Source organism: Palaemon carinicauda, unplaced genomic scaffold (assembly GCF_036898095.1).
Source record: "Palaemon carinicauda isolate YSFRI2023 unplaced genomic scaffold, ASM3689809v2 scaffold439, whole genome shotgun sequence".
Classification (NCBI taxonomy): Eukaryota; Metazoa; Arthropoda; class Malacostraca; order Decapoda; family Palaemonidae; genus Palaemon; species Palaemon carinicauda.
The window spans coordinates 95,769-122,308 of NW_027171694.1; the positions used below are offsets into that span (position 1 = coordinate 95,769).

At 43.2% G+C, this 26,540-nt stretch overlaps 1 long non-coding RNA gene across 1 annotated transcript in view; it reads right to left on the reverse strand.

Annotated features, from left to right (window-relative positions):
* Window positions 1-3,051: 3,051 nt before the first annotated feature.
* Window positions 3,052-26,540, reverse strand: part of LOC137636907 (uncharacterized) — a 44,580-nt gene continuing 21,091 nt past the window's right edge. Inside the window, exons 3-4 of the long non-coding RNA XR_011043286.1 lie at window positions 15,739-16,092; window positions 3,052-6,583 (exon numbers count right to left, since the gene is read on the reverse strand). This is a non-coding gene — a long non-coding RNA (uncharacterized lncRNA). The remainder of the gene's footprint in view (window positions 6,584-15,738; window positions 16,093-26,540) is intronic.

Here is a 26,540-nt window from a genome sequence, read left to right on the forward strand (position 1 = left end):
ACAGTATTTAAATCACAGTTAGTACAAGATTTTACATCTATTCTGACACAAACTAAATTGTATCATACTGCAGTAGTGGCCAAGGCTATCTAATTCAAAAATATGAATTACAATTATACAGAAAATATATTCACGCTTTACAAAATAAGCGTTATCTATTAAACATTCTTGTGAAGTCCTAAGATTATTATAAGAACATCTTCAATATTTAATCTAGTGTATATGCAAAAGAATGTTAAGGTCATTAAAATCTAAACTTAACATTTGGAACAAGACTGAAAAATTTCCTTAATCTTTTACGATACAAATCTATCAAATAAAATAAGAGATTAAACTCCTTTCTGTCCAAAGATAATACAAAAGTGAATTACTATATATAATCAAGCTTGAAAAAACAAAAGTGATCTATTTTATAAAACATCTAGAGTTTCATAAATACAAACCAACTTTAAATTGATACTTTATCACTGGGTTAGACAGAAACTAAGTTGCTATTGTGTGGTACAGCAATTAGCCGACACCAAACCTCCCTGAAGAAAGGAAAGCGTACTTTCGAAGATAATTCATTTTTATGGAGTAAAACATTAAAAAGAATGGCATTTTTAAGCATAAGTCCTTTCAGTGATGACATTTTTAAAAGTTAAGTAGCCCTTCTAGGCAAATTATCCAAAGGGAACAATGTCCCACTTTCGAAGCTGAATCTAAAAGGGAGCACTCTTACGTTGAAAACAAAATCATAATACTTTACCAGGCCAACTGGCAAAATGATTATTAGAGTATTTAAGAACTTTGTTCAAAACAGCACTACAGAAACAGTCCCATTGTTCAACACACTACTGCATACAAGAGAACATCATACTTTGAAATTACAAATCCAATAATGAAGAATTTTGTACAGCACCTACAGATTTCGAAATCCATTCCCCAAGATAACCCTTTACACCCTACTTAGGGCAGTAAGCAATGATACATCGTCATTCTAGGAAGACACACTCGGAACCCCCTACACAGAAATCTCATTTGAATTTTAAAGGATTTTTTATACTATCCTACATAGACTCTCCATCCATGTTTCCATTATGCCACTGTTCATGATCTATCTAACATTATTGCAACCTTTGCACTATGAACCAATTGTCAAAGAAATAAATACACTTCCAAATTCTGACCATCCTTTGCATTCAGATCTTCCCGGACAGTACTAGGTATGCAGCTAATTCTAATGAGGCTCAATACTTCATAGTATTCTAGAAGTTTTATTCCAGCTGTGACCAAGTTGTTGAATGATCTTTCTAATTGGGTATTTAAATTGGTAGAACTTGTAGCCAATGTTTTTATGCTAAACAGGCTGACATGTCTCTTTTTATTGTTTATTTACGAACGATCTATCTTAATGCTGTTACTGTTCTTAAAATATGTTATTTGTTTATCACTTCACTTGTAGTTTGTTTATTTCCTTTCCTTACTGGGCTATTTGTCCCTGATAGAGGCCTTGGGCTTATTGCATCCTGCTTTTCCAACTAGGTTTGTAGCTTAGTTTGCAATAATGATCATAATAATAATAATAATATCAACTGCAGTACAGCATGAGTAAAAAGTGTCAAAGTGAGAATCTCGTCGCCTCCAGAAAGGGACTTAGCACCGAATGTAGGAGACTGCAGCAGCGTTTTCTGCACTTCCCCTTTACTAGTGACTCCTCAGCCCAAACTTCCATGAATACTGCTAACAGGTCCAGATAGTTCATGTGAATGACACTCCTTATCTGTTCACATCCTGAACTGGTATGACATTGGCAATTTGTGAGGTCAGGTTAAAAACCAGAGAAAAAAACATTGAAACATCAATGTAAAAAAAAACTCTGGAAAACTGTACTCACAAATTGCCAATGTCACACAATTCCTAAGATGCATTTAATGGTACGAAATGCAAATACCTTTATGTGTAACATATATAAATGTTATAGTAATCTATTCAAAGTTCTATAGAGTTTGTCTTCTTTGAAGATAACTTATTCTCTGGTTACTCCTCTTTTTTCCTTTGCCTACATGTACACCGAATAGTCTAGCCTATTCTTTACACATTTTCCTTTCCTCATATGCCTGCCAACATTAAGATAGCCAAAACATTCTTCACTCAATGGTTTACATACTGCACTCTAATTTTTCAGTGGCTACTTTCCTCTTGAAAAGGGTAGAACAGCTATGGTAAGAAGCTCTTCTAGAAGGAGGACACTTCAAAATTAAACCCTTGTTCTCTAGTCTTGGGTAATGCCTTAGTCTTTGTACCATGGTCTTCCAATGTCATGGGTTAGAGTTCTTTTGCTTGAGAGTACACTCAGGCACATTATTCTATCCGATTTATTTCCTTTCCTCACTGGACTATTTTCACTGTTGGAGCCCTTGGACTTATGGCAGCCTGCTTTTCCAACTAGGGTTGTAACTTAGCTAATAATAATAAAAGGATATTCAATTATGTATTTTTCAAAAGTTTAGTGGCAGCTCTAAACAAACTTCTGAAAATAAGAATCGTGTCTCATAAAAGTCAAACATTACATGCTAGGGGAGCGCTCTCTGGTTTTAAGATACAGTATATAAATTCTATACCAAGGTACGAGAATACTTTATAGGCCACAAAGATGAAGGTTGTTCAATCTACTACCTCCAATGTAGGAAGCATTATATTTTGAGTTAAAAATCTGATACTGAAGGTCTTAAATTCTATATGCCCCTGCATTTATACAGATATAGGAACCAATTCTTAAGGAAGAAGCCTCTTCTTCATACCAACAGAAGTCAGTAAGAATGTACTGTACTGTACTTTGGGATATTTTGGTCTTTATTTATAATTTATCTATTTTGTTTTTCCTTTGAAAATGTGAAAATCAAACACAAAAAATTGAACAAGATTTTGTGGTTTGTTAATAACTCAAAACACTCCTACTGTTTAAAGCAGTCCATTTATGAGACTGAGGTTCAAGCCCCTCTCATGCACGATGGTTTCTAGTGGTGTCTGCAACCTCACCCTCCTTGTAAGGTAAGGATGGGAGGTTTGGGGGACTCTATAGGCCTACCTGTTAAGTCATCGGCAGTCATTGCTTGGTCCTAACTTGGATGGAGAGGAATCTAGGGCACTGATCATAAGTATAAATGGTCAGTCTCTAGGGCAGAGTCTCTGTCCTTTGCCTCTTCAATTCATGAGTGGCCTTTCTACCCTTTAAACATGAGAAACCAGTATGAAACATATATTGCATAACTTGTAGCCAGTCAATATAGATTTTTCACCAGCTAAACTCAAACTGTTGAGTGCAGAATGTTTTGTTGCTTCTATAGAGAATTTGGAATCAAATACAGACATAATTTCTAATGGATTCAAGGCAGCTGGAACAGCTGAGGTACTCAGAGTTAAAAAAAAAAAAATGTATTTAATCCACTGTAGATAAGTTTTCATTGAAGTGAAACTGTAATTAGTTATTTGTTATTTTTACAAGTTTTTCATGTGATTTATACCTGGCTTTAACTGACATCGATCCTTCCTCATGGGAAGAAACAGCCAGGGACAGGAAAACCTGGAGGAGTACAGTACACCATAGCACCGTGGACTTCGAGGAGAAGAGGAGACAAAATGAGGAGGCTAGGAGGAGAAGAAGGAGAGAGCGATTAGAACAGCCCCGCCCACCACCTACCCTCCCATGTGAACACTGTCCGCGACTCTTCCACCACAGACTAGGACTTAACAGCCACATCAGACATAAGCACCCACCCTATAGATAGGAGGCTGATGGCTAACGACAGAACCCAATACTCGGACAAGAGCGGGCGCCGACGACGATACCTGGTATTCTGTTTTACAGTATTTTATTCCACAGTACGTAATATTTCAATAATAGCAATTTATGTGAATTAGATACACACCAATACACACTACGCAAACCTAATTCTGTAACAAGCTGGTTATATTTTTGCCACTGAAGTTGAAATTGGCAAAATATTAACAAGCCTAATTACAATGCCAGATATCTGGACAGAAAGGGGGAATTTTTTACGACGCCAAAATATCCCAAAGTACGGTATTTTCATTCCAAGATGACATATGGAACTGAAAAAACCTTAAGAACTGTGGAGGATTTCATTTTTTTCATCATCATTAGACTGTCCAATAATGGCACATTGTTAACTTTTTCCCAAAGAACTAATTTTGGAAGATCTTCAAAGAAATCTTGACTACAAGCTAATGCAAGCTGTAAAAGGTATGTACGCACAGTACAGAAAACGGTGCGCTTGGCGCCTTGTTTGTGATCTGTAATAGCTCCTCCCATCAAAGTTCTATAACCGAGTCCTACAACCATCCATTGATCCAGCCCTTAATCAAGAGAAAAGTGAGCCTTTTCTGTACCAGTTGGGATCACATTTGAGAACAGCACTGGAAAACTAAACTCTGAATTACTGTATTCTATTATTAGTGATTTACAAAGTCAAATTAAAAAACTACAAAACCACTGCCAAAACAATGATAAAGACATGGGGAAAACTGTAGTCATTAATTGCAATATACAATTCTAAAAATGATTTTAAAGTTATTACAGAATAAAATCTCTGTTATGTATAATCAAATATATATAAAATTCCTTGACAAGGTCCAAACTTGAAGAAAGTCTGGTGCCTGAGAACCGATTATTCTTACTATCCTTCTGCTTACTGTAGTTAGTTCAAATGTGAACAGAACACAAAACTTGAAATTCCAAGTGGCAAAGGGTTAGGTGCTACTCTAACACCACCTGTGCTGAAACAGGTCTAGGTCCTCTACTTACCAACATTCGTAAACAAAATTCCAACTGGAAACACAACAACACTTAACTAAAAACTAAGTGATATACAACGGCTAAAGTACAATAGATTAAATAAAGGAAAAATTCCTTTTGATTTTATAGGAAGTAGGTTGGCCAGGACCACCATCCACCCGTAGAGACACTAGCGGTAGTTATTGGGTCCACTGACTGGCCAAATAGTACTACATTGGATCCCTCTCTCTGTTTACGGCTAATTTTTTCTTTGCCTACACACACAATGAATAGTCTGGCCTATTCTATACACATTCTCCTGTCCTCATACACCTAACAACACTGAGATTACCAAAAAATTCTTCTCACTCAAAGGGTTAACTGCAGCACTGTAATTGTTCAGTGGCTACATTCCTCTTGGTAAGGGTAGAAGAGACTCTTTAGCTATGGTAAGCAGCTCTCCTAAGGGTGAGCGAGCTGGGTATATTCCTGGCATTCCATGCAGCTTTTTTCTCTGGTATATTTAGCAGTATTTATACCTTAGAAATGGTGCTATAAGGAGCATTTCACGGAGCGACACAGGTTGAGCCCAGAAATAATCATAACAACCCACAGAGGTGGTTTGTTTTTCCTATGAACATGTATATACTCCTCAAAGGAGACCATATCCACAACTAAAAACTACAAAGGGACTCTCATGAATGAATGAGATCTTGGCCACTGCTGCAGCAATACAATATCAAACCCTACAGTAATTATTAACGGGCAGAACACATTTACGGGACCTTAGCACAGTAGCAAAAGTCCTTTTCCTATCACATATGAAAGATAAAATAAGCGACACAAAATAATTAGAGAATTATCATAAATAAAAAATGGTGACCTGTACACCTACAATTATTCTTAAGCGAAATACAAACCAGATCATTTGTCTTTTGATTAAATTTATCATGAGATAAAATTGCTCCGACTTTATCAAATTATTCTTTCTCAGTTAAAAATCTTTTGCCATGACTAAAATGCAATAATGAAAACAGAAACTTTCTACAATATATCAATTTAAATTTGTTTTTAAACAATAAATTCCACAAAAATGTAAACGTGTCCTGCCTATTAACAATATTATCAAAACACAGAAGGTCCTCAGCTTGCAAACTTTTGGAAATACGAACACAAATCCAAGTGAAATCAAATCTGATGTTGTATTAAAATATTCGTAATGAAATACTGTAAAATGAACAACATTATGTCATTTACTGTAATGCAGTACGCAAAACGACATTTGCAACATGAAACGTGACTATTTGTTGACTTTTGCAGCTGAAAATCAAAGGCACCAAGTTAGGTGATGCCTTCCTCAGACCAATATTTAACGAAACTTACAAACAGCTTCTTGAAACCTATTAACTATTAATTTACAAGTTGAGGACTTTCTGTATAAACCTTAAAAAATAGTATAATATGAGGAACATGATGCCAATCATTTTCTAATACAGAGAGCAAAAAGTAAGGTAATTCCCATAGAACTTTAGATGCTCTTTAAATAAATAGTCAAACACCTAATGGATTTTAGACTATACCAAACTTTTTTAGTTTTCTTAAGATGGTAAATGAAATTGATAAAATACTGTACGGTACATTAATCTTGAATTGTGAAAATAAGCTCAAATAACTACAACTTGGATGTGTTGACAGAGTAGATCCAACTTTTAAACATCGTCTTGACAGAGAAAGTTCGTCGAAGTCTTCAGTCACAAGAGGGAGAGAGTCCGTAAATGGGACTCAGGCATCCTGAACGAGGGACTCCTGTAAAGTAAAATAAGGTTCTTTAGAAATGTTATAAGCTGTTAATAAGTTCAGTACAGTCAACAACAACACATACTAAAATAACTACTGTAATCACTTTATCATAATAAAAACTATAGTTTAATAAAATAAAACATAATGATTTGAAAAAAAGAAAAAACAAAACTGAAGACCCTGACTAATTAAAATGTTTCATATAACCCGTTTAACTGTTACTTGGGGCTTGCATTATTATACACTTATAGATTAAATATATAAATTTATAATTCTATAATACTGTAGGTTGTTTCATCACAAACAAATTACTTCCGGTTAGCCTATTTTGAGGAAGCAAAAAGGGGTTTTGACGAAGGAAAAATCTATTTCTGGGGAGAGACCTGTGACGGCCGGTGAAAAGGGTCCTTCTTTACACTTTTCTAATATAAATCTTCCAAATATACTAGAGAAAGATAAAAGCATGGAATGCAGAGGTTACAACCCTCGCGCGAACACCTTGTTGGTGTCGTGTATTTAACAAGGGCGTGTGTAAACCACTATTCACAGGCTGTCTTCCATTTAGATAATCCCTTCATCAAAGGGGAGGGCCGTGACAGGCCCTAGAGAATACAGTTGGACTACTCCACCGACACCTACTACTCGCGCTCTCCAGCTCATCCTTCTGTTTTGGACTTGCCCGCTAAGTCGTTTTTATTTTGTTAGGTGTGTTTCGGAAGTGAATACAGTAATCTCATTTCCCCAATATTATCTACAAATTTTCCATCAACATTCTTCTAATACATACATTCACCCATTTCTAACATTATTTGCCTCATAAATACCTTTCTAATAGGTCCCAGCTTGGGTGAAGCAGGGGTTTGGGTGCTGATCACATGTATAGATGGTCAATTTCTAGGGCATTGTCACCCTCTCTTGTTTCTGTCATTCATGAACAGCCTTTACAAACCTTTAACAGGTTGGCCAAGGCACTAGCCACCCATTGAGGTAATAAAACTAGAGTTATTGGGTCCTTTGACTGACCAGATAATGCTACATTGGATCCCTCTCTGGTTACAGCTGTTTTCCTTTGCCTATATGTACACTGAATAGTTTGGCCTATTCTTTACACATTCTCCTCTTTCCTCTTATGCCTGACATGAGACATAACTGAAAAATTCTTCTTCACTCAAGGGGGTTAACTACTACAGTGTAATTGTTCAGTGTCTGCTTTCCACTCGGTAAGCGTAGAAGAGACTCTTTAGCTATGTTTAGCTATGGTAAGCTGCTCTCTTAAGAGAGCACTCCAAAATCAAACCATTTTTCTCTACCTTCTGTACCATGGTCTTCCACTGTTTTGGGTTAAAGTTCTATTGCTTAAGGAACACTCAGGTACACTGTTCTATCTATTTATTTTCCTCAATGGGTTATTTTCCTTTTTGGAGACCTTGGCCTTATAGCATCCTGCTTTTCCATTTAGGGTTGTAGCTTAACTAGTAATGATAATAATTTGGTAGCAGAACTTTGTCGGACACAGCAAGTTACAACAAATATCCCCTGGCTTGATCCATTGTTTCTCTGATACCTTTAAGTCCCTTTAAGCTTCTCAAGTTTCTTGAATGGCAATATGTAAGAGAACTAAAGTCTGCAAATGGAGCGCAGATTATACTGTAAAGCAGTATGCTACTAAAGCCAGGCTGCACAAACGGCACTGAGCTGATGCAATGCCACGAGCTACAGCAGCTCGTGATCTTGATCCATATAAACCTGATTCTGTTATTATGTATAGAGCTAGGGTCAACTGTCTAAGATTAAATGATAGGAAAAGGCATGAAGTAGAAGGAAGAGTAGAAGGTAAACTGTGAGGGGCAGAGACTGAAGACCCTACCCATTTCATTCTTAGCTGTCCTGAGCTCAGCGACGAGAGAAGGAAAATAATAGAACTACAGCAGCCATGCGAAGAGGAAAAGAAGGTATTAGGAAACATTCTGTTTAAGGAAGAAGGAATAGGAAAAAGAAAAGAATATACATATCAGATGTGGAAGAAAAGAGAATGGCTAGTGTTCCCAACGCCTCGGCAGAACTATTTAAAAACTCGCGGCTAACGCAGATATGTCAGGTGTACACTAGCACCCTGGTGGACTACAGGTAGAACTACTCCCACTTCCTCAGATTTTTCTTGCCCCTTGGTCTCTAGAGGGGAGGAGGGTGGGATTATAACTTATATAACCAGCGGGTAAGTATGTTCAAAAACTTATTTCATTATGAAAATATAATTTTTAAACATAAAACTTACCCGCTGGTGATATAAGAATGGCTGATTGACACCCTTGGTGGCGGGTCCGAGACAGCAATTTGATTGAAAATTCACTTAATAGTTACACATAACTAATATAAGTGGTTTGTACCTGATAAGGCAACAGACTGCAATGGTTCTCTGCCTCATTCTGTCTGTTATCCTTAAAAGATCCAGCGGTCCACCCAGGGGGCTGAAGATCTCTAGGAGCTGTCAAACGGTGCCATAACCTATAACATGACAGGACCTCAACTAATACCCTTGTTCCGGGCGCTCTCAAGGAATAACATGACCACCTGACCAAATCATTAGATTGCGGAAGACTGTCGACCATTCTACACATACAACCTTAAAAACAACAAAGTTCCAAGAGAAAGAAAAGAGTATTAGGGATTAGGGGAACGTTGTGGTAGATCCTTCACCTACTACCGCATTCGCAGCCACGAATGGACCCAAAGTGTAGCAGTCCTCGTAAAGAGTCTGAACATGTTTTAAGTAATGGGATGCAAATACAGACTTACTTCTCCAAAAAGTCGCATCCATTATGCTTTGCAGAGAACGATTCTGTTTAAAAGCCACTGAAGTAGCCACTGCTCTTACTTCATGAGCCTTCACCTTGAGCAGCCTAAGATCTGCCTCATTACACTATGAATGAGCTTCTCTAATTAAAAGCCTTATAAAAAAGGAAAGAGCATTTTCTGACATAGGCTGAGAGCGCCTCCGAGTTGCCTCTCAAGCTCCTTGCTCTTTCTAGATATATCCTTAAAGCTCTAACGGGACATAGCACTTTCTCTATCTCAAAAGATTTTGGCCACGGCTGAGAAGGAAGTTCATTATTGGCCAGAAAACCCTGCTGCAAAGAACATATTGCTTTTCCGTTTCTGAATCCAATCTTCTTGCTGAAAGCATGGAGCTCACTGACCCTTTTGGCCGTTGCCAAGCTCACCAAGAAAAGGGTCTTCAAAGTCATATCTTTAAAAGTAGCAGAGTGCAGAGGCTCGAACCTGCCACTCATAAGGAATCTAAGTACCACATCCAAGTTCCAAGCTGGTGATACCTGATGACATCTCTTAGACGTTTCAAAAGACCTAAGTAGGTCTTGTAAATCTTTATTGTTGGAGAGATCCAGATTTCTATGTCTGAAAACAGTTGCCAGCATACTTCTGTATCCTTTAATCGTCGGGACCGAGAAGTTATGCTTATTCCTCAGATTTAAAAGGAAGTCGGCAATCTGTGCTATAGAGGTATTGGACGAAGAAACCGAGTTAGCTCTACACCATTCTCTGAATACCTCCCATTTGGATTGATATACTCTAATGGTAGAGGTCCTCCTTGCTCTTGCAATAGCCTTGGCTGCCTCCTTCGAAAAGCCTCTAGATCTTGCGAGTCTTTCGATAGTCTGAAGGCAGTCAGACGTAGAGCTCGGAGGTTTTGGTGATTTCTTGCCAAATGGGGTTGTCTGAGAAGATCTGCTCTTAACGGGAGGCTTCTCGGCACGTCCACTACCCACTCCAGTATCTCCGGAAACCAGACTCTCGACGGCCAAAAAGGAGCAATTAGAGTCATTCTGGTCTCCTTGTGAGATACGAACTTTTGCACAACTTTGTATAGGATCTTGAAGGGTGGGAACGCGTAAACATCCATGTGCGCCCAATCCAGCAGGAACGCGTCTATGTGAGCTGCCTCGGGATCCGGTACTGGAGAGCAATACATTCCCAGTCTCTTTGTTTTGGAGGTTGCACAGAGATCTATGAGAGGGTGACCCCATAATCGCCACAACTTCTTGCAAACCTCCAAATGCAGCATCCATTCCCTGGACAGAACTTGGTCCCTCCTGCTGAGCCTGTCCACACTCACATTCTTGGCTCCTTGAATGAATCGAGTCAATAAAAGAATCCTCCTTTCCTTTGCCCAGAGGAGTAGAGATTTCGCCAACTCGTACAGAGACTCCGAGTGGGTCCCCCCCAGCTTCGCTATGTACGCTAGGGCCGTGGTATTGTCCGAATTGACCTGTACCACCTTGTCCAGGACCAGGCCTTCGAATCCTTTGAGGGCTAAGTGCACCGCTAAGAGCTCCTTCTGACTGATATGAAGAGCCTTCTGTTCTTTTGTCCAACACCCTGAGATCTCTCTTCTTCCCAATGTTGCTCCCCACCCCGAATTTGAGGCGTCTGAGAACAACATGAGGTCTGGGTTCCTCTGCTCCAACGATAGACCCTCGTTGAGTTTGTGAGCATTGCTCCACCATTGAAGATGTGATTTGATCGTATTCGTAACGGGAATACTCTCTTTGTCGAGACAGTCTCCCCTTTTCCGATGAGCATTGAGGTGGAATTGAAGGGGGCGCACGTGCAACCTTACCAGAGATACAAACTTCTCTAGAGACGAGAGGGTTCCCAGAAGACTCCTCCATTCCCTTACCGTAGTGACTTTTTTGTCCATAAAGGCTCCCAGCCTTAGAAGAGCTGACTGAACTCTTGCAGGCGACGGAAAAGCCCGAAACTCCTGACTCCGAATCTCCATCCCCAAATAAAGGATCTTCTGGGATGGAGTCAACTGTGACTTCTTTGAACTCACTAGAAGTCCCAATTCTTTTATCAAATCCATGGTCAACTGAAGGTCCTTCAAACAGCGCTCGACCGAGGGAGCTCTTATCAACCAATCGTCCAAGTACAGGGAACTCTGATGCCTCTCGAGTGCAGCATGCTCGCCACATTCATCATTAATTTTGTAAAAATCAGAGGAGCTGTGCAGAGGCCAAAACATAAAGCTCGAAACTGGAAGACCTTTTCCTTGTATACAAACCTCAGATAATGTATCGGAACATGAAAATGAGCGTCCTGGAGGTCCAATGATACCATCCAGTCGCCTTTCCTCACTGCTGCCAGCACAGTCTTCTGAGTCTCCATAGTGAATTTCGAGTTCTGGACGTAGCGGTTGAGGGCGCTCACATCCAGAACCAGTCTCCATTCCCCTGAACTCTTGAGAACTAGGAACAAGCAGTTGTAAAACCCTGGAGACTCCAAATCCTGTACCCTTTCTACCGCTCTCTTTTTTAGTAGAAGCAACACTTGCAAGTGCATGGCCTGCCTCTTCGGTCCTCTCTTGTACTTGGGTGAAAGATCCACCGGATCTGCGACTAAAGGAGGCTTTAATACAAATGGAATTCTGTATCCTTCCTTTAAAAGACGTACCGACCAAGAATCCGCTCCCTTCTTCTCCCAGCCCTGCCAGTAGTTGTTCAGCCTAGCTCCCACTGCTTGAAGGGGAGAACCGTCAAACCCTGCCCCGGCTTGGCTTGGCTCCTCTTTTCCTTTGCTTCCTTGCCTCTGGCTTGAAAGTACTTCTCCCTGTAGATTTACCCCGAAAGGGCTGAGCAGAATGAGAATATGACGCCCCTTCCTTAGTTCTACGAGAAGAGAAGGACGTAGGTAAAACCTTACTGGCTGTTTTAGTAACGAAATCCTGAGTAGCCTTCTGAGTCAGATTTGCAGCCACTTCCTTAACTAAATCCTGCGGAAATAGAGCCGAAGACATGGGCGCAAAAAGCAACTCAGATCTCTGACATGGGGTGACACCCGCAGAGAGGAAAGAACATAAAGTACAGTAGCTCTTTTCTTTGTAACTCCTGCAGTAAACAAAGTGGCCAGCTGATTAGAACCATCCCTGACTGCTCTGTCCATACAAGACATAAGTTGGATAAGACTACTTGTGTACGTGTCCTTTCATCTCGGCCACTTTTCTGCTCAAGGCTCCCAGTGACCAGTCCAGTAAATTAAATACCTCAAATGCTCTAAACAATCCTTTTAAGAGGTGGTTAAACTCCGACATTGACCACCACACTTTTGTCTTTCTCATGGCCATGCGACGGGAAGAATCCACCAGGTTTGAGAAGTCTCCCTGCGCAGATGCCGGAGCTCCCAAACCTAATACCTCTCCCGTCTCATACCAAACATTCGATTTAGAGGCTAACTTAGCTGGTGGAAAAGCGAAGCATGTCTTGCCCATAGCTTTTCTTGTATCCATCCATGCTCCCATTAATTTCAATGCTCTCTTAGAAGAGCGGGAAAGCACCATTCTTGTATTAAAAGAAGTCTTCACTGTCTTGCCCAAGATAAACTCAGAAGGGGGAGATCGCAGAGTAAATGGTGCAAAATTGTCTGGAAATAATTCCGAGAAGACCAGCATTAACTTTTTGAAATCCACCGCATGTTGAGGTGGTTTCTCCTCTTCTTCCTCCGAGATATCCTCCAAGTGTTCCTCATGAGAGAGAACCTCATCCTGATCTTCTAATTCAGAGATTGGGGCTGCGTTTTGACCCAAACGTTGAACCTCCTGTGCAGGTGCAACAGAGTCAACATGGGCGCGCTTGCGTTGTTCCATATCCGTTTCCAATTGACAGTCATTCGACTTGCATTTGCTATCACGATTGATTCTATAATGTGATGAGTCCGGCTGGCGCCGCTCTGCTGCCTCCTGGCGCGCCGCGTTCACGCGATGTTTGCGCTGCCGCTCCGAGGAGCTCTGGCGCGTCGCGCTCTACCCATACATGGCTCGACTGGTGTGGGTCGTCACGCTGGCGCTTAGCGCCTGTCTGGCACCGCTGGCGACGTTCAGCGCCTTCAACAATTAACTCCTGAGGCTCGTCATGTTGCCAATCAGGCTCCGCCTGCGCCCCGCGCCTACTTCCATCCTGCCGCTTCGTGGCTCGCTCCGCCATTTGGCGAACATTATCACGCTTGGACTGAATATCGGCTGAATGCTCCTTTGATATTTGTTGTGAAACAGAGCTCTGCCGAGACAAATCTACTCCAACCTTCCGCTGAACAGTGAAACTGGGAGACCGCCTGTGCGATATCACGTCAGTCCCAGAGACAACAGGCCGCCTGTGTGACAACGGGTCTACCACCGAAGACCGACGCCCAGCCTCACTGCCAACAACCGATTGATAAGACTGCATCATCGACGAGAGCTGTTGTTTCATGTTCAACAACATATTCCACTTTGGATTGTTTTGAGGCGATAATTGTACAGCCTTTTCTATGGCGAATTCGTCCTCTTCATCGCTCTCCAATCATTTACCCCTTTCGGGAGAAGAATCCCAGTCCGAAGGAAGAGGTGGAACATGGATAGTCACACCAGAACCAGAAATTAACTCCGCATCCGAATAGATGTACATTACTCTATCCCCATCGGAACCCACATTCGAGCGCTTCGCAGGAGAACACTCGTCATGGGACCGAACACGTTCAGGTGTTTCCCAATGACTACAACCCGGCTGTTGCGGGGAGGAAACGTGCGGCTGTTCCACCGACTGAACTTTCCTCTTAATCGGTCTAGATTCCTTACGCCACCTATCATCACATGACTCCTCATCTGAAGAGGGAGACAAAGCACTAACCTCACTTTTTCTATGGTGAGGGTGAGCGCCCTGAGCTACGCCATCAGGATCACTCGAGGGAACGTCTATGCGACTGATGAAGCCTCTCGTTCCCTTTCGCCCTTCGACATAACTTCTCCCCTTCCGGGAGCTTGACAGAGGTCTTAGGCTAGGCGAACGACAGGATCGCGCAGGCGCGCCCTCCACTACACTAAACACATTCGTCGGACTTTTAACACTTGATCGATCACTAGTCCGACCACTTTTAAGTAAATCAATTTCTGACATCATTTGTTTTTTGTCTGCTGCTAAAGATTCAACCCTCATACCGAGAGCTTGAATTGCGGATAACATATCCCTCATCTTAAGTTCTTTCGGCTCTTGATCTACCACTACGGGGAAAGACGTAGGATTAATTACATCAGACCTAGATAAATCCACAGAACGGGACAAACTACGTCTAATCCTTTCTTTCCTAATTCTATCTTTCTCTAATTTCTGAGTATAACGCTCGTAAGCTACCCACTGACTTTCCATTAACGAAGAACATTCTTCACACGGATCCCCATCAGCACACGATTTCCCTCTACATTTAACACAAATTGTGTGTGGATCAACAGAACCTTTAGGAAGTCGAGTGTGACAACCTTTACTACACCTCCAATATAAAGGGGAGGGGTCGGCCATATTGAAAAGTGACAAAAGAAAATTAAACAATAGCACAGGTCAAAATAACTAAATAACCTCACAATAATAAGATTTCAAGAACATTTGAAAAGGAAAACACCAAAGCGAAAGCCAACAAAAACACAAAGACAGAGTATATCACCAAATAAACCGTCCAAGTGAATGTAAACAGCGAGTGAATTTTCAACGTTCTGACCAGTACGACCGGCAGGAAAAATCTGAGGAAGTGGGAGTAGTTCTACCTGTAGTCCACGAGGGTGCTAGTGTACACCTGCCGAGGCGTCGGGAACACTAGCCATTCTTATATAACCAGCGGGTAAGTTTTATGTTTAAAATAAAAGAATTAGAATAGAGAAGACAATTAAGGAGGTGCCGAAGAAAAGGCAAATCCCTCTGCCCAGCAACGGAACGGATCACCTCCAAATTTTCATGGTTTCGTACAATGCATAAAATCTGTCCATTGTTAGAATTTGGAGAAAATTCAATGTGTCAATTTCTTTAGACATAATCTTTAAAATTGTGAAAAATGCAAATCCAGATCTAAAATCTGGATCCGGTACCGGATCATCTCCAATAGTTAATGAAGTTATCAATAGCCTAAGTTCTACCTGGGGAGAAAATTTTGTTAAAATTCATCAAGTAGATTTGACGTAATCCTGTCCACAGAGAAATAAATAAATAAATAAACCGACTCAATTTCATTACATCCTTACCGGAGGTAGTGAGTCAAGAGCTTACTCATACAAATGACGAGGGTTTGTATTTGTGTAGGAACAAATTGATAACAATATCATAATTCCAGTTATATCAATGCCTTACCTTCACATGCTCAGAATCCAAATGACGAAAAGACTTGGATACACGCTGATGTACGCCTACACCTCATTCTTCCTTTCGTTCGTTCCATACTGCCCGGAGCTGGTCTCTGGGTGGGGCTCGTAGACTATAAGTCATAGTCCCTATGGCTTACATGTTTAAGACTAAAATGGTCACCGTTGCAAAGTATCTCTGGCCTTAGAAAATTTGCATCTTGTCAATTTTTCTTATAGAAAACTGTGCAAAGGAGGGGTTAAGGGGTAGCCCAAACCCAGGTCTCTGAGGACCAAAATCCAGGTCACAAGTTGGGGCCGGAAGGAATGCTTTTCTTCCCACTTTCGATTTCAGCTGGTCAGTCTGGAATGAAATATCAGATTAGGGGTATTTCAATCTCTTGCTATCTCAAAGGTTAATACAATAGTCTTAATAATTAATCAAAATCTATAAAATCTATTAACTATTCTATTTAATCACATACATACATATACCAAAGGCACTTCCCCCAATTTTGAGGGGTAGCCAACATCAACAATGAAACAAAACAAAAGGGGACCTCTACTCTCTACTTCCTCCAGCCTAACCAGGGACTCAACCGAGTTCAGCTGGTACTGCTAGGGTGCCACAGCCCACCCTCCCACATTATCCACCACAGATGAAGCTTCATAATGCTGAATCCCCTACTGCTGCTACCTCCGCAGTCATCTAAGGCACCGGAGGAAGCAGCAGGGCCTACCGGAACTGCGTCCCAATCGCTCGCCATTCATTCCTATTTCTAGCACGCTCTCTTGCCTCTCTCACATCTATCCTCCTATCACCCAGAGTTTTTTTCACACCATCCATCCACCCAAACCTTGGCCTTCCTCTTGTACTTCTCCCATCAACTCTTGCATTCATCACCTTCTTTAGCAAGCAGCCATTTTCCATTCTCTCAACATGGCCAAACCACCTCAACACATTCATATCCACTCTAGCCGCTAACTCATTTCTTACACCCGTTCTCACACTCACCACTTCGTTCCTAACCCTATCTACTCGAGATACACCAGCCATACTCCTTAGACGCTTCATCTCAAACACATTCAATTTCTGTCTCTCCATCACTTTCATTCCTCACAACTCCGATCCATACATCACAGTTGGTACAATCTCTTTCTCATATAGAACTCTCTTTACATTCATGGCCAACCCTCTATTTTTTACTACTCCCTTAACTGCCCCCAACACTTTGCAACCTTCATTGACTCTCTGACGTACATCTGCTTCCACTCCACCATTTGCTGCAACAACAGACCCCAAGTACTTAAACTGATCCACCTCCACAAGTAACTCTCCATTCAACATGACATTCAACCTTGAACCACCTTCCCTTCTCGTACATCTCCTAACCTTACTCTTACCCACATTAACTCTCAACTTCCTTCTCTCACACACCCTTCCAAATTCTGTCACTAGTCGGTCAAGCTTCTCTTCTGTGTCTGCTACCAGTACAGTATCATCTGCAAACAACAACTGATTTACCTCCCATTCATGATCATTCTCGCCTACCAGTTTTAATCCTCGTCCAAGCACTCAAGCATTCACCTCTCTCACCACTCCATCAACATACAAGTTAAACAACCACGGCGACATCACACATCCCTGTCTCAGCCCCACTCTCACTGAAAACCAATCGCTCACTTCCTTTCCTATTCTAACACATGCTTTACTACCTTTGTAGAAACTTTTCACTGCTTGCAACAACATTCCACCAACTCCATATAACCTCATCACATTCCACATTGCTTCCCTATCTACTCTATCATATGCTTTCTCCAGATCCATAAGCGCAACATACACCTCCTTACCTTTTGCTAAATAATATCTACCTAACTGTAAAAATCTGATTCATACAACCCCTACCTCTTCTAAAACCACCCTGTACTTCCAAGATTGCATTCTCTGTTTTATCCTTAATCCTATTAATCATTACTCTACCATACACTTTTCCAACTACTGTACACTCAACAAACTAATACCTCTTGAATTACAACACTCATGCACATCTCCCTTACCCTTATATAGTGGTAGAATACATGCACAAACCCAATCTACTGGTACCATTGACAACACAAAATGTTATTTTCATTAGTAAAATAAATTTTTGAATATACTTACCCGATAATCATGTAGCTGTCAACTCCGTTGCCCGACAGAATTCTATGGAGGGATACGCCAGCTATCACAATACTAGAAGGGGGTGTACTTACCAGCGCCACCTGTGGCCAGGTACTCAAGTACTTCTTGTTGACACCTCCTCAATTATTCCTCGGTCCCACTGGTTCTCTATGGGGAGGAAGGGAGGGTCAATTAAATCATGATTATCGGGTAAGTATATTCAAAAATTTATTTTACTAATGAAAATAACATTTTTCAATATTAAACTTACCCGATAATCATGTAGCTGATTCACACCCAGGGGGGTGGGTGAAAACCAGTGTACAAGATTAAAGGATAGCTAAGTATCCCAAATTTCATATAACAGTTATCTCAAATAACAATGAAATAATAAGTACCTGGTAAGGAAGTCGAATTGAACCGTTACTCTGCCTCTTTTTTAAGTTCGTCTTCCTTACTGAGCGCAGCGTTCCTCTTGGAGGCTGAATCAACCCAAAGGTGCTAAAGTATATAGGGTTGCAACCCCTACTAAAGGACCTCTACAAAACCTCTAACCTAGGCGCTTCTCAAGAATGAATAGACCACCCGCCAAATCCAAGGATGCGGAAGGCTTCTTAGCCTACCGTAACAACCATAAAAACAACAATAAAAGTATTCAAGAGAAAGGTTAAAAAAGGTTATGGGATTAAGGGAATGTAGTGGCTGAGCCCTCACCTACTACTGCACTCGCTGCTACGAATGGTCCCAGGGTGTAGCAGTTCTCGTAAAGAGACTGGACATCTTTCAGATAAAATGATGCAAACACTGACTTGCTCCTCCAATAGGTTGCATCCATTATGCTCTGCAGAGAACGGTTTTTATTAAAGGCCATCGAAGTAGCTACGGCTCTTACTTCGTGGGTCCTTACCTTCAGCAATGCAAGGTCTTCCTCCTTTAAGTGAGAATGTGCTTCTCTGATCAGAAGCCTTATATAATACGAAAGCCCATTCTTGGACATGGGTCTCGAGGGTTTCTTGATGGCACACCATAAGGCTTCTGACTGTCCTCGAATAGGTTTAGACCTCTTGAGATAATATTTGAGAGCTCTGACAGGGCAAAGAACTCTCTCTAGTTCGTTACCTACCATGTTGGAGAGGCTAGGTATTTCGAACGATCTAGGCCAAGGACGTGAAGGAAGCTCGTTCTTTGCTAGGAATCCAAGCTGAAAAGAACATGTTGCAGATTCGGTTGTGAAACCAATGTTCTTGCTGAAGGCATGAACCTCACTGACTCTCTTAGCTGTTGCAAGGCAAACGAGAAAAAGAGTCTTGAGGGTAAGGTCCTTGAAGGAAGCTGACTGGAGAGGTTCGAACCTAGATGTCATAAGGAACCTTAAGACTACGTCTAGATTCCAGCCTGGAGTGGAAAGACGACGTTCTTTAGACGTCTCAAAAGACTTAAGAATGTCTTGAAGGTCCTTGTTGGAAGACAGGTCCAAACCTCTGTGGCGGAGAACTGAAGCCAACATACTCCTATATCCTTTAATCGTAGGAGCTGAAAGGGATCTCTCATTCCTAAGATGTAGAAGGAAGTCAGCTATTTGGATCACAGAGGTATTGGTAGAGGATATAGAATTGGCTCTACACCAGCTTCGGAAGACCTCCCACTTAGACTGGTAGACTCTACGAGTGGAAACCCTTCTTGCTCTGGCAATCGCACTGGCTGCCTCCTTCGAAAAGCCTCGAGCTCTAGCGAATCTTTCGACAGTCTGAAGGCAGTCAGCCGAAGAGCGTGGAGGTTTGGGTGCAACCTGTCTACGTGAGGTTGACGTAGAAGGTCCACTCTTAGGGGTAGAGTCCTGGGGAAGTCGACTAGCCATTGAAGTACCTCTGTGAACCATTCTCTTGCAGGCCAAAGGGGAGCAACCAGCGTCAGCCGTGTCCCTTCGTGCGAGACGAATTTCTGCAGAACTTTGTTTATTATCTTGAACGGAGGGAATGCGTACAGGTCGAGATGGGACCAGTTCAGTAGAAAAGCATCCACATGAACTGCTGCAGGGTCTGGAACAGGGGAACAATACAGCGGAAGTCTCTTGGTTATGGAGGTGGCAAACAGATCTATGGTAGGTTGACCCCACAAGGTCCAAAGTCTGTTGCACACACTCTTGTGGAGGGTCCATTCCGTGGGAATGACCTGATTCCTTCTGCTTAGGCGATCTGCTGACACGTTCATATCGCCCTGAATGAACCTCGTGACCAGAGTGAGGTTTAGACCTCTTGACCAAATGAGGAGGTCCCTTGCGATCTCGTAAAGGCTCCTCGAATGGGTCCCTCCTTGCTTGGAGATGTAAGCCAAGGCTGTGGTATTGTCTGAGTTCACCTCCACCACTTTGCCTAGCAGGAGGGACTTGAAGTTCAACAGGGCTAGATGCACTGCCAGCAGCTCCTTGCAGTTGATGTGGAGTAATCCTTGTTCCTCGTTCCACATTCCCGAGCATTCCCGTCCGTCCAAGGTTGCACCCCAGCCCGAGTCCGATGCATCTGAGAAGAGATGAAGATTGGGGGTCTGAATGGCCAATGATAGACCCTCCTTGAGAAGGAGGTTGTGCTTCCACCACAGGAGAGTGGTCTTCATCTCTTGGTTGATAGGGATAGAGACTGCTTCTAGAGTCGAACCCTTGTCCCAATGAGCTGCCAGGTGGAATTGAAGAGGGCGGAGGTGGAGTCTCCCTAGCTCGACAAACAGGGCCAGTGATGAGAGGGTCCCTGTGAGACTCATCCACTGTCTCACTGAGCAACTGCTCCTCTTCAGCATGCTCATGATGCACTCTAGGGCTTGGCTTATCCTGGGGGCCGATGGAAAAGCCCGAAAATCCTGACTCCGAATCTCCATTCCCAGGTACACAATGGATTGTGAGGGAATGAGTTGAGATTTCTCTATATTGACTAATAGACCTAGGTCTCTGATTAAGTCTAAAGTCCAATTGAGATTCTCCAGACAACGACGACTCGTGGAGGCTCTCAACAGCCAGTCGTCTAGGTAGAGGGAGGCTCTGATGTTCGACAAGTGTAGGAATTTGGCTACATTCCTCATCAGATGAGTAAAGACCATAGGAGCTGTGCTTAGGCCAAAACACAGGGCTTGGAATTGATAGACAACCTTTCCGAAAACGAATCTCAGGAAAGGTTGGGAGTCTGGATGAATAGGAACATGAAAGTATGCATCTTTCAAGTCCAACGAGACCATCCAGTCCTCCTGTCTGACCGCTGCTAAGACCGACTTGGTCGTCTCCATCGTGAACGTCTGCTTGGTGACATACTCGTTGAGAGCGCTGACGTCCAGCACCGGTCTCCAACCTCCTGTCTTCTTGGCCACAAGAAAGAGACGGTTGTAGAAGCCCGGGGATTGATGGTCCCGGACTATAACCACTGCCTTCTTTTGAATAAGAAGCGACACCTCCTGTTGCAATGCTAGCCTCTTGTCCTCTTCTTTGTAGTTGGGAGAGAGGTTGATGGGCGATGTGGTCAGAGGTGGTTTGAGGCAGAATGGAATCCTGTAACCGTTCCTCAGCCAACTGACAGACTGTGCGTCTGCACCTCTCTTCTCCCAGGCTCGCCAGAAGATCTTGAGTCTGGCTCCTACTGTTGTCTGGAGAAGCGGAGAGTCAGTTTTTTCCTTTAGATGTCCTGGATCCTTTCCTAGACTTGCTCCTGTAAGAGTCTGGACGGGAGCTTCCTCGGCTGGGGGCTCTACCACGAAAGGGCGGTATGAACCTCGTAGCAGGGGTATCAGCCACTGGGGAGCGATAAGTCTTGGGGACTGAGGTAGCAACCTTAGACTTACGAGCCGATGAGGCTACAAGATCGTGCGTATCCTTTTGTATCAGGGCAGCAGACAAGTCCTTAACTAGCTCTTCGGGAAAGAGGAACTTCGAGAGCGGAGCAAAAAGGAGTTGTGACCGTTGGCAAGGTGTAATGCTGGCGGAGAGGAAGGTACACAGTTGTTCCCTTTTCTTCAACACCCCTGATACAAACATCGACGCTAGCTCACCCGATCCATCTCTGATGGCCTTATCCATGCAGGACATTAAAAGCATGGCAGAATCTTTGTCCGCAGGAGAGGTTTTCTTGCTGAGGGCCCCCAGGCACCAGTCGAGAAAGTTGAACATTTCAAATGCTCTAAACATCCCTTTCAGTAAGTGATCCAGGTCTGAGAAGGTCCAACAAACCTTCGAACGCCTCATAGCAGTTCTCCGAGGCGAGTCTACCAGACTTGAGAAGTCAGCCTGGGCAGAGGCAGGTACTCCCAAGCCTGGTGCTTCCCCTGTGGCATACCAAACGCTCGCTTTCGAAGTGAGCTTCGTTGGAGGGAACATGAAGGAAGTCTTGCCAAGGTGTTGTTTAGACTGCAGCCACTCCCCTAAGATCCTTAAAGCCCTCTTAGAGGATCTAGCTAGGACAAGCTTAGTATAGGAGGACTTAGCTTGTTGTACGCCCAGCGAAAACTCAGATGGCGGAGAGCGGGGAATAGCAGAGACAAAGTGGTCTGGGTAAACCTCTCTGAGTAGAGCCAAGACCTTACGAAAATCAAGAGACTGTGGAGAAAGCTTGGATTCGTCCACGTCTGATGAGGGATCAAGGTGTGCCTCCTCATCATCCGAAACCTCATCACCAGAATGTAGCGAAGAGATCGGACAAGAATGCTGAACCGCAGAGTCAGAACGTGTAGGAACAATAACCGTGGTTTCCTCTTCAAGTAACGGTTGAGGGAAAACCTGAGGCTCAGACTGCAAGGGCTGAACAACAGACGAAGCAGAAGGAAGGCGCATGGGTGGAGGAGGTTGACTCCTAGCAAGAGAGGTTGAACCCAAGGATTGCGCTTGCTGAGCGGAGGACGGAGGCGGAGTAGCAAGTTCCTGTTCCTGTGATAAGAGCGGAGCACGATGAGGCTGAGGCTGCGCAGAACAAGGTAAAGTTCTCGCAAGCTGAGGCTCCTGAGGCGCAAGTTCAGGGTGTAAGGGTTGAGCTCGCTGCAGCGAGAGCTGAGGAGACTGACTCATGGACGGAAGAGGTTGTTGTACCTCAACCGAGCGTTGCACCACTGGTGGAGCAGCAAGGGGAGGCGGAGGAAGAGTGGAATAATCCTCCTGATCCCAAAGTGAAGGTTGCCTTAAAGAAGGCTGAGGCTGAACACCACTGGGAACAGCGAACTCAGAATGTGGCTCAACATCGTACGCCTGGCAGATGGTGCTGCGACTAGGCGGAGCGAGCGCAGGCGGGGCGAGCGCAGGCGGAGCGAGAACAGGCGGAAGGAGTGTAGGCGGAGGCGGAGGTGCAACACTCTCAGCCCGACACTCACGCATCAAGTCCGAAAGCTGAGCTTGCATGGACTGAAGCAGAGTCCACTTGGGATCGGCAGAAACGACAGTAGACTGAGGTAAAGCCTTAACAGTCGAGCTCTGTTGTGGCAGAACCTTACTCCTCTTGGGCGGAGTACAGTCGACAGATGACTGAGGCGAGTCAGAGCTGAGCCAATGACTGCAACCTGGCTGAGCACTCGCGGACTGGACTCTACGTTTAAGCGGTCTCGAGACCTGAGACCAACGTTTCTTCCCTGACAGTTGATCAGCGGACGAGCGGAAGACGGGCTCAATCGTCTGCAGGTGGGAGTGACGGTCTTTGGAAGACACGCCCGCAACCACCGAGGATAATTCTGTGCGCCTAACAAGGCCTGCCGAACCCTTATGCCCTTCGACATTGCTTCTCCCCTGGGCTTGGGAGCTTGCAAGAGGTCCCGGACTGGGAGGACGACTGGCTCGCACAGAAAAATCCTCACGCACCACACTGGCACTAACACTAGCACAAGGCACTGCACTGACACTAGCACTCGTCACAGCACTGGCACTAACTCCACCCACTGCACTCTTGACCTTCAGTTCTTTAACTTCGGCCATCAGAGACTTATGGTCACTTACCACTGACTCTACTTTATCGCCTAAAGCCTGAATAGCACGCAAAACCACTGACATATCAGGCGGAGGGCACACAGTAGGTTCGGGGGTAGCCACTACAGGGGTAGGAACAGGTAGGGGATCATGAGGTGAGGAAAACAATGAAGAGTGAGAAGAACTCCTCCTAACTCTACCTCTCTCTAACTTAGTAGAATACTTCAAAAGACGGACAAATTCCAATTCCGAAAGTCCGGCGCATTCCTCACATCGATTTTCTAACTGACAGGGCCTGTCCCTACAGTCAGAACAAGCGGTGTGAGGATCTACCGAGGCCTTCGGAATACGCCTATTGCAAGACCTACATCGTCTATGGGAGGGGGCTTGCGAAATGTCAGACATTTTGAATTCAAGAGTTAGCCAAAGGGGGGTCCAAAAAACAAGCAAAAAATCGTTAACCGTTAATCAGGACTATATAAAAGCTATCTAGCTAATATAAGAAGGTTTCCAGTAAAGCGACAGCCGTTAATCTGAGAGAATACTTCACCAATTAGCCGTGAATAAACTCGAAGACCATAAGCGTATCCCAGAACGTCTTGCCGGAAGCACGACAGAGGAATAATTGAGGAGGTGTCAACAAGAAGTACTTGAGTACCTGGCCACAGGTGGCGCTGGTAAGTACACCCCCTTCTAGTATTGTGATAGCTGGCGTATCCCTCCATAGAATTCTGTCGGGCAACGGAGTTGACAGCTACATGATTATCGGGTAAGTTTAATATTGAAAAACACATATTAAACAATCTCACCAACCATTCAAGTACAGTCACACCCCCTTCCTTCAACATCTCAGCTTTCACACCATCCATACCAGATGCTTTTCCTACTCTAGTTTCATCTAGTGCTCTCCTCACTTCCTCTATTGTAATCTCTCTCTCATTCTCTTCTCCCATCACTGCCACCTCAACACCTGGAACAGCAATTATATCTGCCTCCCTATTATCCTCAACATTCAGCAAACTTTCAAAATATTCCGCCTACCTTTTCCTTGCCTCCCCTCCTTTTAACAACCTTCCATTTCCATCTTTCACTGTCTCTTCAATTCTTGCCCCAGCCTTCCTTACTCTATTCACTTCTTTCCAAAACTTCTTCTTATTCTCTTCATATGACTGACCCAGTCCCTGACCCCACCTCAGGTCAGCTGCCCTCTTTGCCTCACGTACCTTGCGCGTTACTTCCACCTTTTTCTCTCTATATTTTTCATACTTCTCTATACTATTACTCTGCAGCCATTCTTCAAAAGCCCTCTTTTTCTCTTCCACTTTTACCTTCACTCCTTCATTCCACCATTCACTGCCCTTCCTCATGCTGCCTCCAACAACCTTCTTGCCACATACATCACTTGCAATCCCAACAAAATTTTCTTTTGCTAACTTCCACTCCTCCTCTAAATTACCAGTTTCTCTTACTCTCACCTCGTCATGTGCCATTTTCAACCTTTCCTGATATTTACTTTTTACCCCCGGTTTTATTAGCTCTTCAACCCTCACTAGCTCCCTTTTACATCCACCTACTCTATTCCCCACTCTTTTGCTACAACTAATTTTCCTTCCACCAAAATATGATCAGACATACCGTTAGCCATACTCCTAAACACGTGCACGTCTTTCAATCTTCCAAACATTCTTTTAGTTATCAACACATAATCCATTAATGCCCTTTCTACTACTCTTCCATTTGCCAATCTTACCCATGTATATTTACTTTTATCTTTCTTTTTAAAAAAGCTAGCACTTATTACCATCTCTTGCTCAACACACATATCTACCAGTCTCTCACCACTCTCATTTTCACCTGGTACGCCATACTTCCCAATGACACCTTCTACCTCTCCAGCGCCCACTCTAGCATTTAAGTCACCCATGACAACTACATAATTCCTTCTACCCAGTCCTTCTACACACCTAGCTAATTCATTCCAGAACTCATTCCGCTCTTCTTCACTTTTCTCACTACCTGGCCCATACGCACTGACAAACGCCCAACATTCCCTACCCAACCTAACCCTTACCCACATTAACCTAGATAATATCTCCTTCCATTCCACTACTTTACCTGTCATCCATTCACTCAGCAATAAAGCCACACCCTCTCTCGCTCTTCCCCTTTCAATCCCAGACACTCTACCAGACATTTCACCAAACATCACTTCACCCTTTCCTTTCATCTTTGTCTCACACAAGGCCAATACATCCATCCTTCTACTTCTAAACATACTTCCAATCTCACATCTTTTACTCTCTATCGTACTGCATCCACGCACATTCAAACACCCCAAAACTAGAATGCGGGGAGCAGTCACTCTCCCCCTAGCTCCATCTCTTTGATGATGTCTCACAGGATTCTTTATACAGGAGAGGGGGTTCCCAGCCCCCTCGTCCCGTCCCTTTTAGTCGCCTCTTACGACACGCAGGGATAGCGTTGGCGCTATTCTAATTGTTTTTATGCCCCCGCGGCCATTTAATGGTCTACAAAATATCTGCTATGCTACACTTCACAATAAATGTAGGTAAAGTCACCTTTCTCTAAAATTAAAATATATCAAAATAAATCATAAGATGACAACACTCAATAAGTTTTACTTGAGACTAGAACATCTGTATTATCTAAATCACTTAACTATCTGATTAAATTTAACACGTGGGTTGTCGCAAGTCTTTTTTTTGTA